Genomic DNA, 12129 nt, shown 5'->3' on the forward strand with positions numbered 1-12129 from the left:
TATGGTCACACTGCAGCTCAGACCAAGAAAGGCATTTAATTTTCTACTAATGTGTTTTTAAAGTATTTTCTCATGAAATACACTCTTTAATGACTTAAAATTCCTCTGAAAATTGATACTACTCTGCTACCCATTACTTTGCCTTCTTTTTTTACTCTTCTGCATAGCCTGTCTCTAATGCTATTCCATCTTTAGACCTCCTTACATAGTATCAATCAACCAGTGAAGGTCAGAGTATATTTATCTCCTTTGTTCACCAGCAGGACAAACTGCTAGGGACAGCTACGATGCTTGTAGAGAATTACAGATCAGTTTCAGAAATACCGATGGGATTTCATATTATGTTGTCTTAAAGATTTATTATGACCCACATATAAATATGTAAAACTAATGGAATTTATAATAATTTATCCTTTATTACTACACTTTGTTAAATTTTATTGTGGGGTTGTTTTCAATTTTTTTGTTGTGATTATACTGGTTTTTATATGCTTGGAAGGTTATAATAGTAGTTGTTTATAATAGTATAATATAACCATGTCCATTTATTTTGCTGTGCAAAATTTTGGGGAATATGAACCAAGCTAGTAATGATCAAGGTCTTCAAAATTGAGAATACAGAAACCAAGAAAGTAATGTAAAAGCATTACATTTGCCACTGTAATTCAAAGACTGTGTTCATCCCTCTCTTCCACTCATGTAAATCAGTGGCTTCCTTTTAGTCCATAAATATTTTTTATATTTATATAATACACAATGATAACTTATTTTAAAAACCAGGCAGATCTTATCATTATTATCCATTGATTTGTACTGCATAGTGAGGTGTTATTTTTGTTCTAAGATCTACTGTAATTATAATGTCTCACAGTGAAAAATACTACACAAAGTTTGAAAACACTTCACTTAAATGAATAAGAAGTTTTCTTTTGATTTTTGTGAATTCAGGGAGATGCAGTCCTTTTTTTCCTCTCTAATTTTTGTGTAATATGCTATGCAAGAAAACCACACCAGAATTCTGTAAGAAAAAAAAAAAATCTGTTTTTACAGTATAAAACTATAAAAGGAGACTTCTCCCATATCTGCTCAAGCCTGAGATTTGGAAAGTCATGCCACTTACCTAAGCAATTTCATTCTTGGCCATTCTTCACTTGTGGGAACACAGTCTCATGCTATAGTATTTTGCACTGGACTCTGAAAAATAAAGCTCTTTTGGTTTTTGGGTTTTTTGGATCTTCAAGTCCTTTTTCAATGCATACAATGATACTGAAGAAACTGGAAATTGAGGCTTCCATCAAAACTTAAATTTCCTTTCAACAGCAAAGGTTACTTTCCTCATTGTATGCAAAGTAAGTTCTTGGTGGTTCAATTTTCTGCTTACATGCTAAATTTAGTTCAGCAGATAATTCCTCTTCATCTTCTCTCTTTGCCTTTGAGCCTCCTTAGCTGCATCTGTGTGGCCTGTATACCTAAAAGGCAGTAGATACCACTACAGAGGCTGGACCTAATTGTTTTTAATTATGTGTCATTAGAATAGGAGCTATTTCAAATTAAGCTCTTTTGAATTCTGGTGTGTTGGTTTTACTATCCAAAGACATTTACTACAGAGAATACATACCTGAGGTTTGCATCTGTTGGCCGTATCACATTAAAACATTGTTTATGAAGTACCTAAGCATGATTTATGATCAATGTGTTTCCAACTTAATAGTGAGAAATGGCCATATAAAAGACATAGGCCAAAACCATGAAAAATTATAGACAAATATTAAAATATCACCAGAAGTATTCAGGTCACTTGTAGAGTTTTGACTGTCTGGAATTCAAGAATAGACAATTGTGTATCATGTGCAGAAGATTGCCCAGTGCAAGGCAAAGACATTGCTAATTTTCAGAGTAAATTGATATAGTAGTCTAACCTGCTATATATTAATGTATTTTTTGCTTACAAAAAATTCTTCTTTGACAGAAACATACAGAGGCAGGATAATTTGCAGTTTAAACAAAAGTGTGTAAATAAGTATGTTTTATATTCAAATATTTTTTCTATTCTATCAAAACAAAAAAAAATCACTGAAATGTATGTAAATAGCATCTGCTATTTTTTTTTCTTTTAAGTGATGGTTACTATTCTAATAAATGGCAGAATATTTATATTTCATTAAATAGAGGTATATAAAAAAAGGATTTTTTTGTTATTGTTGCATATGAAGGGTAGGTTTAGTTCTATAGCATGTTTTTTATATAACTTTTAGACAATGTCAAGTGAAATCCTCCAGTGCATGTATTTGATTTCCCTGACAGAGAGAAGCAAACATGCTCATCAGCTATAATAACTCTGTGAATCTTTAAGGCTCTCATGTCAGTCTGAATGTACAGTTGGATGTAGATAGTAGAACTTTGACTCAGCATGTCACTTCCTACCTTGCCAAGCTTGAGAAATGTGAGCAACAAGACTTGAAAAATGACATATTGCCTGACAGAAGACAGCTTTACAGACTGAAGAATCCTACTATAATACTAAGTTGACAAAAATGTGTCACTCTTAGGACCTTTCAGATTATTGGAGCGATGCAGCTTTATTATCAGACATTGTTCTGTTCATCATAAATGTCTCAGTGCCACTGCACCTTATGTGGGAAAAGGACTATATAATAGCATATTAGATTCCAATCTAATTCACACAATGGCTTTCTTGGTAATTAAGATCCAAGTGGTGTTAAATTTCTAGGGATTTTCTATTACCAGTATGAATCAAATTATTTAAAATAGCTAGATTAAAACAGTTGGTATCACTGCTTAAGAAGAGGAGTGGAAAGGGATCTTTGAAAAGTAATACATAAGATTCATTTAGAGACACAATTTATTTCTAAGTGACCACCACGAACTGATCTGAAAAAAAAAAAATAGATGGAAAGATCTTTATAACTTTTCAGCTGATAGCAGTATGTCTTTCAAATCCACCATCAAAAACCTTTTCAGTGGTCATAAATATAAGCCCAGCATTTTCTCATAGGAGAGATGCTCCAATCCTAAGATGTTTTAGTAGCCTTTTGCTGGACTCTCTCCATCCAGGATGTCCATCTCTTTGATGTACTGAGAAGCCCAGAAGTAGTCTCAGTACCCCAGGTGTGGTGTCACCAGGGCTGAAGGGAGATGAGGAATTGCCTCCATCACCAGCCAGTAGCACTCTTCTCGATGAAGTCCAAGATGCTCTTGGTCTCTCTTGGTGTAAGAGCATACTTGTATTATCTTTGCAGAATTATCAGGCTCTCTGATAAATTGAAAACATAGAGCTTTTGATGTTAGGCTCAATAATTGTGTTATTTTGTAGTTGGAGAGCTACATGGACTTCTTTTAATTTTTTTGTTTGTTTGGTTTGGTTTTTAAACTCTAGGAGTATATGTACACTCCCTGATATTTAGAGATCTCTCAGCCTTATTACAGTCACCTCATTCTCCTAAAGAGTAAGTCTCTTCTGTTAAGTTTGATATTCCTTCATATGAAGAAATTAGTTCCCTAGGCTCCTGTGCTGTCCACTGTATTTCTGTGCCTCTTAACAGACATTATTATGGTGTTCTAGTCAGATCTACACAATCTAGCATTCTTTCCAGGTCTCTCTTTTCCTTCAAAGATCTTCTTGTCATTAGGAAACATTGAAAAAAGAGAAATTATACAGTTTTAGTTGCTTTTCTTGGGGTACTGACTGACCAACTTGACCAAAATTATACTGAAGTTTATGTTACAACCTCTCAACCACTCTTCCCCTCCTGTCACAGCCAAAAAAATTGCAATCAGCAATAAAAGCTGGCTGACCCTTCAGTCCTTTTAATGCAATGTGGGATTCTGAAGAGCAAAAGTATCAACTTAATAATTAAAAATAACTGGCCAGCCTTTGCCCTAAGCCAGCTAAGCCCATATGACTTTCTCCTCTGTCCATGTTGCTGCAGAAAACAGCAGTCTTCAGCAGAGCAGAGAGCTGAGATGGTGAATTTCTCACTAGCTCCTGTCTGTTCTGCCCTTTAGTTAGTTTAAGTAGATGGTAGTGACATGACTGTATTCCTACCTCATCTGCCCAAAATTCAGGGTCCCAACTCAGCTAGGACCCATCTCCCTTCTCTTCACACTTCTACATTCTCTTCTCTAACACACCTCCACCAGCCTAAAATCTCTCTGGGTGTCACTAAAGGAAGAAAGTTAATGGTATCTCACTTGAGATGTACTCACACCACCTTGTATTTAGTTAGGATGAATAATGGATAATGAGATAACACAGCCACCACTAGAGAGAGCTCTGATACTAGAATTATGATTAAGCTCTATTTTATCTTAGCTCCTATTGCAGAGTTCAGGGGCAGTTGCTTGAATGGATGGAGTGTCGAAAAGGGAAGAGCAGTACAAAATAGAAGGAACTGCAGTGTGTTAGGGAAGGTTTTAGACTCAATATTATTGGACTGTGATTGGTCTACAGAAAGGAGAGTGTTTTTCTAGTTTGGCCTCTTTCCACTTTAATTCAGCAGTTTTTGACATTCCACTTGCAATACTTATTGCAGCTCAGCTGCTCTGCTTCATGGTTTATGACTTGATATTGCTTTCAAGAGAATATAGGATGAAAATAGAATACCAGAATTTGGGGGGGGGGGGGAACATGATTTATGAATCATGCCATTTATTGTTGCTTAGGTACTTCAGTAAAATTTATGTAATTTTCTGAACTCAGTACATCCATGTAGTCTGACTATTTAAATGGGATTTATCTTTGAAGAGAGGAAGTACTTGTATTCTTCTTTCATTAACACCAGAAAATAAATATACTGAGGATACCAACACTGTGCAATAATATTTGTGCCTTTATTATCATAGTCCAATACATCTTTACTGAATATGAGATATGAACACTGTAAAGATGGGGACTGATAATGTTTGAATAAGTAATGCCAAAAAGGTAATTCCATTTTTTTTATAAATACTGCAGGAATAGTGCTATAATTTGGTCAATATTCCTCTTATAGCCTCTTAAATGTGATCTCTGTTATTCCACCACAATGTAGGGATAGAGCCAACTTGGCAGGTTGTGTGAACAGTGTGAGTAAAACAAGGATCAGATACCCGGTGACAAAGTGACAAAGTAGAAGCCAGTGTTCAAAGCCTGTATTTCAAAGCCATATTCAGCTTCCATTACTTCCATGTGCTTCAGAAGAACATAATCTCTCAGATTTGGATCAATCATCCCAGCCAGGAAGTACAAGAGCTTCAGAATGTGTCTATCTGTTCCTAGTTATTTAGTTGGGACTTCTGTTCCAAAATGCACCTAACCGTCTTTGTAAACTTTGTTCTGTGTGACTCTAAGAACAGACACTACCTTTCCACTTTCAGCAATGAAGTGACAGTGCTTCAAGTTTCCTTCCAAGAGAGGTAGATGTTCCTTCACCCTCCTCTGTAGCAGTAATCAGCAAACATAGGCAGTCTGCCCACCACTTTATCACTTCTTTCATCCAACTCAGCCTGGATCACTTCCATGGATGGGGCATTCACATCTTCTCTGGGCAACCTGTCCCAGTGGCTCACCACCCTCACAGTAAGGCATTTCTTCCTAATATCTAATCTAAACCCACCTTCTTTCAGTTTAAATCAATTACTCTTTTTCCTATTGTTGCCAGAATACATCACTATCACTATGTACACTTGCACTCTCCAGCTCTCTGGTAGGCCCCTTTCAGGTACTGGAAGGGTCCTGAAAGGTGTCTCTGGAGCTTTCTCTTCACTGGGCTGAACCACCACAATCTTTCAGCCTATCTTCACAGGACAGGTGTTCTAGTCCTACGATCATCTTTGTGTATCTGCTCTTTATTCATTCCAGCAGGTCCATGTTCTTATCTTTGGGACTCCAGGTCTGGATGCAGCAGTCCAGGTAGGGTTTCACGAGAGTGGAATAGACAGGGAAAATCCCCTCCCTCTCCCTGCTGGCCACAGTGCTTTGTATGTAGCCAGGACATGGTTGGCCTTTCTGGCACATTGCAGCTCATGTTGAGCATTTTGTCAGCCAACATTCCCATGTTCTTCTCCTCCGGGCTGCTTTCAATCCACTCTCTGCTCTGCAGGTATTTGTGCTTGGAATTGCCTGGACCCAAGTGCAGGACCATGCCCTTGGCCTGTTGAATTTCATGAGGTTTGTATGGACAAACTCTTAACCCTGTCAAGGTCCCTCTGGATGGCATCACTTCCCTACTGACAACACCACACCACACCACACCACACTGTTTGATGTAATTGTCAAGCTTTCAGAGGGTACACTCAACCCCACTGTTCTTGTCACTGACAAGAGTGAAACACCACTGGTTGGAACACATACCCCCTGAGGAAATCTACTCATCAGGGGAATGCAATTCAGAGACAGATTTGTTGGAGTGGTGGTGCAGTCTATAAAAATGTCTTAGGACCCTGAGAAGCCAAGCCATGTGGGTCTCAAATGTTAGCTTGATGGATGTGGAGCTAGCCAAAGATTGTTGTTAACAATCTCTTTGTCTCACGTCACTGACAAAAGGGAAGAAATGGATGCCACATGTTATGGAATCATGGAGTCATAGAATTGTTAAGGTTGGAAAAGACCTTTAAGATCATCAAGTCCAACCTTCAGCCTAGCACTACTGCTATGTTCAATCCTCATTACAGTGTGATTTTTGATGTTCAAGATCTTCTCATCTCCTACAGCCTGGTGGAAGGTGAGACAGATGAGGCCACTGTGAAGTAGGTGCACAAAGGGTTGGAAGGATTATGAAATGATCCCAACTTTGCAAACAGCTCAGGAAAGGGGAAAACAGTCAGAAAAGTTTCAGTGGTATATTTGAATTAATCTTTCAGCCTCAAACACAACCTCATTTTAACCAAAGATATATTGGAAATCTGAAATTATTAAGTTTGTTTACTATCTAAAGAAGCGAGTGCATGGAAAGAGGCAAGAGATGACATCTGACAGTGCTCCATTTTCAGGAAGTTGTAGAGAGTTATCAGGCTATCTCTGAGTCTGCTTTTCTCTATACTAAACAGCCTCAGCTCCCTCAGTCATTCCTCACAGGGCTTGTGTTCCAAGCCCCTGACTCACTCTTTGCCCTCTTCTGGACACTCTCAAGCATCTCAATGTCTTTCCCAAACCAAGGAGCCCAGAAATGGACACAGCACTCAAGGTGTGTCCTTACCCTGCCAAGTATGGGGGAAGAATTACTTCCCTGCTCTTGCTGGCCACACAGGATACAAATATCCTGACACAGGCCAGGATGCCCTGGGCCTTCTTGGCCATCAGGGCACACTGCTGGCTCATGCTCAGCCGGCTGTCACCACTACCCCCAGTTCCATTCTGCCTGGGCACTGCCCAGCCACAGCATCCCCAGCCTATAACTCTGCAGGGGTTATTGTGGCCAAAATGCAGGACTCAGCACTTGGACTTATTAAACTTGATCTTATTGGACTCTGCCTGTACATCCAACCATTCCAGGTCTCTCTGCAGAGCCATTCTACCTTCCAATACATCAACACACACTCCCATTTTAGTGTAGTCTGCAAATTTACTAATGAAAGATTCAATACCCTCATCCATGTCCTCAATGAAAATATTGAACAGAACTGGCCCCAGCACAGATCCCTGAGGGACACCACTGCTGAGTGGCCACTAGCTGGATGCAGCACCATTCATCATCACTCTCTGGGCCGGCCATTCAGCCAGTTCCTAACCCAGCACAGAGTGCTCCTGTCCAAGCTGTGGGCTGCCAGCTTTTCCAGGAGTGTGCTGTGGAGACAGTGTCAAAAGCCTTATTGAAGTCCATGTACACAACACCAACAGGCTTTCCTGCATCCACCAGGCGGGTCACCTGGTTATAAAAGGAGATCAGGTTGGTCAAACACAACCTACCCTTCCTACCATGCTAGCTGGGTCTGATAGCCTGGTCATCCTGTAAGTGCTGCATGATGACACCCAACATAAACTGTTCCATTACCTTACCTGGTATTGAGGTCAGGCTAACTGGCTTATAATTACCAAGATCCTCCTACTCTATTTGTGAATGGGTGTCACACTGTTCTACTTTCAATCATCTGGAACTTCCCTAGTGAGCCAGGACTGTAGGTAAATGATGGAGAGTGACCTCCCAGGCTCCCACCAGCTCCCTCATCACCCTGGGATGCATCCCATCTGGTCCTATAGGTTTATCAACATCCAAGCTGCGCAGCAGGTCTCTGACTTCCTCCTCCTGAATAACAGTAGGACCATTCTGCTCCCTGACACCAACTACCAACCCAGGAGGACAGTTGTCCTGTGGAAGCCATCTTCCTACTAAGGCAAAAAAGGCGTTATGCACTTCCATGGTCTCCTCATCTGCAGTTAATAAATTCCCTCCTGCATCCAGTGGAGAACAAAGGTTGGTCTTGCACTTCCTTTTGCCATTCATATATTTGTAAAAACATTTTTATTATGCTTTACAAAAGTTGCCAAATTAAGTTTTAACACAGCTTTGACCACCCTAATTTTTTCTCTACATGCCCTAGCAACCTACCTAAATACTTCCTGAGAGACCTGACCCTCCTTCCAAACATGATACAACCTCTTTTTATTCCTAAGTTCCTTCAAAACCTCATTGCCCATCCAGGCTGGACGTTTGCCTCATCGACTCATCATTTTTTGGTACACAGGGACAGTCTGTTCCTGTGCTATCAAGATCTCTGTTTTGAAGCATTCCCACCTTTCCTGGACTCCTTTGTTTTTAAGTGCTGCTTCCCAAGGAACTCTCTGAATAAGTCATCTAAACAGGCCAAAGTCTGTGCAGTGTAAAAGTCTTATTGGTGGTTCTCCTTGTTTCACCAAATATTGAGAACTTTATAATTTCATTATCATTATGCCCCAAGCAGCCTCCAGCCACCACATCTCCCACCAGCCCATCTCTGTTTGCAAACAACATGTCTAATATAGTCCCTCCCCTGGTGGGCTCACTCACCAGCTGCGACAAAAATTGTCCTCCACACACTCTAAGAACTTCCTGGACTGCCTCTTTTCTGCTGTATTAAGTTCCCAGCAGATGTCTGTTAGGTTAAAGTCACCTACAAGGGCTGGTGATCCTGAAACATTCTCCAGCTGCTTACAGAATAAGTTGCCCCTCTCTTCTTCCTGGTTGGATGAATGATAACAGACTCTCAGTAGGATATCAGCCTTGTTGGTCTTCCCCTTAATTCTTACCCATAGGCATTCAACTTCATTGTCATTAGTTTTAATACCCATGGCATCAAAATCCTCCCTAATATAAAGGGCCACCCGTCTACCACTTACCACCCTTGGGCCTGCTTCTAGACAGCCCAGCTGCATCCCCTTCCCCCTTCAAACCTAGTTTAAAGCCCTCTCAAAACGTTCCTCCAGTTCATAAGCTCAAAACATTCTGCCCTTCACAGAGAGATGGAGCCCATCCAGTTCCAGCAGGCCAGGTGCCATAAAAGTTGCACCATGATCAAAGAATCTAAAATTCTGCTGATGACACCAACCCTTGAGCCACTTATTGATGATGTGGGCTCTCCTGTTCCTTTCACTGTTTTTCTCTACCACCAAAGGGACTGAGCAGACCGCTACCTGTGCTCCTGCCCTATCAACTATTTGATGCAGTGGCCTAAAGTCCCATTTAAATTGCCCTGACACTCTTTGCCATCTCATCACTGCCAGCCTGGAGTATCAGCAGTGGGTAATAATCAGAGAGCTGAATCAGTCTCTCAGTGATATCCCGTACCTAGGCCCCAACAGCCCTCCCTGTGGGATGGATCTTGTCAAAATATGGGGCCCTCTGTTCTGCTCAGAAGGGAGTCATCCACCACGAATCCTTCTTTTCTTTTTAATGTCAGAGGTGGTGATCCACCTGACAGATGAAGCGTAACTGGGAGGTTCACTAGACAGATCCTTTTCTTCTGCATCATCTGGCTGACCTTCTGGATCCATGGCCTCACACCTATTCTGAAGTGGCACCTGGGTAGGTGATGGGGGTTGGGAGGAATTTTTATTACCTCCTTGAATAGGGATCCATTTCCACTCCCCTTCATCCACCAGGTATCCGCCTATTGCCTGACAGTGGGAGGCATGGGAGTCCTCTGACCCCTGATGGGCCTCCCTCAAGGACAGATCAAATATATAACACAGATTAGGTACTATAAACAAGAAATTAATACCTCTCCAGAGGCTTCAGTATTGCCTAGTGAACTGCAGTGTTTTGAAATATAACTATGTTTGTGTTTTACCTGTTCCACAATCCTCCTTTGTTTAGACTGCCTTTCATATGAAAAATCCCCAGAAATGATACTTGGAAGTAAAGAATTAAGCACTCATTTTTCACATTGCTGCTGTTTTCAACAGATCAATGACATTGTCTTAATTCATACTAAAAGAAAATAGTAATTAAAAAAAATCTGTTTACATTGAATTCAAATTAAAGAGGACAAAACTAAGGAATAAAATATGCTATCAAAAATTTCTTTTCAAGGGAGGTTTGGAAATGGAAAAGTGAATAAAAGCAGTAACAGAAGGAGTCTGTTGTAGAACCTGGAGTGTCTCACAACATGAGCAAAATTATATTTGAATGCAGTAAAGCTAGTAATTCAGGACTGCTCTGTCACACAAGTGGAATGCAAACATTTATTTCAAAATAAGTCAAGTCATGGAGGTGGAGGTAGGGATAGAGACAACAAAGCACAAATTTCACAGCTTTAACCATTACCTTTTCCCAGAATCTTTTATAAACAGATCTTAAAATACAGGTTTTACTTCAGTAAAATATGTAAAAGAAAGCTGATATTTGAATAAGCTCATTTGACATGGGAACAAGACCAAACGAAGATATGCAGGTCTAAGACTTTTCTGTCTAAAAGAAAATTCTTGGCAGGAATTAATGACCAAGTTCTGACAGTATTCTACGATCAATGTCAAGTATTAGATGCTTTCTTAATGGGTGGATGTTGTGGTTTGACACTGGCCCAATGCCAGGCACCCACAAGGGTTGCTCATTCATCCTCCCCTGCCACAGCTGAGCAAAGGTAGGAAGAAAAATTAACAAAAGTTTAATGAGTGAGATAAGGACTGGGAGAAATATTTCAGGGGCAAAGCAGGCTCAATTTAAATTGCAAAATGAATTTTATTACTAACAGAATCAGAGGAAGATAATGAGAAGTAAAAAAAAAAACCCTTAAAGCACCTTGCTCCCCCCAAAACCTCCCTCCTTCCCACCAACCGTGCAGGGAGACAGGGCAGGGGAGTTTTGGTCAGTTTATCACCAACATTTTCTTCCACTGCTCTGGGAGAAGAGTCCTTTCCCTGTGAGTTCATGGGTTCCCTCCCATGGGAGATAGTTCATTAAATTCTCCAGCATAGGTCCTCTCTCACAAGCAACAGCCAAAATGCACCCACTGCAGCATGAATTCCCCCGTCTCCTGCTCCTACAGGGAGACAGTCCTCCCAAAACTGCTGTAATGTGGGTCTGTTTTTCCATGGGGTGCAGTGTCCAAGGACAGGCTGCTCCCCAGAGGCCCTCTCTCTCCACTGGGTCTCCCACTGGACCACAGGCTCTTCCAGGAATCCACCTGCACCCCCATGGGCTGTGGGTGGATCTCTGGATCCCCTATGGATACCCATGGGCTGCAAGGGCACAGCTGCTTCACCAAGAAAGTAACATACTTATTGTATCCTTTCAGATCTCACAACAGTCTGCAGAATAATCTTGGTTCTGGTACCTGGAGCACCTCCTGTCATTCCTTCTCCACTGACCTTGGTGTCCCCATGTTGTTTCCCTCACATGTTCTCACCTCCTCCTCTTCTCTGACTAGAAGCAAATACCCCATGACTTAGTTTTGATTTGCTTCTTAAATACATCATCACAGAGGTGTTACCAACCTCTATCATTGGCTGAGTTCTGGCCAGCAGCATGTCCATCTTCAGAGCCATCAGGGATTGGCTCTGCTGGGCATGATGGTAGCTTCCAACAGCTTCCCACAGGAGGTATCTTTGTGGCCCCCCTGTTACCAAAAAAGCCAGGCTGTGCAAAACCAATACAATGGATGAAGAAGAAAGAAAATTTTGATGATTTGAACAAAAGACAAAAGACAAAATAATTA

The sequence above is a fragment of the Lonchura striata genome, chromosome 2 (genome assembly GCF_050655825.1).
Source record: "Lonchura striata isolate lonStrDom1 chromosome 2, ASM5065582v1, whole genome shotgun sequence".
In the NCBI taxonomy this organism is placed as follows: domain Eukaryota; kingdom Metazoa; phylum Chordata; class Aves; order Passeriformes; family Estrildidae; genus Lonchura; species Lonchura striata.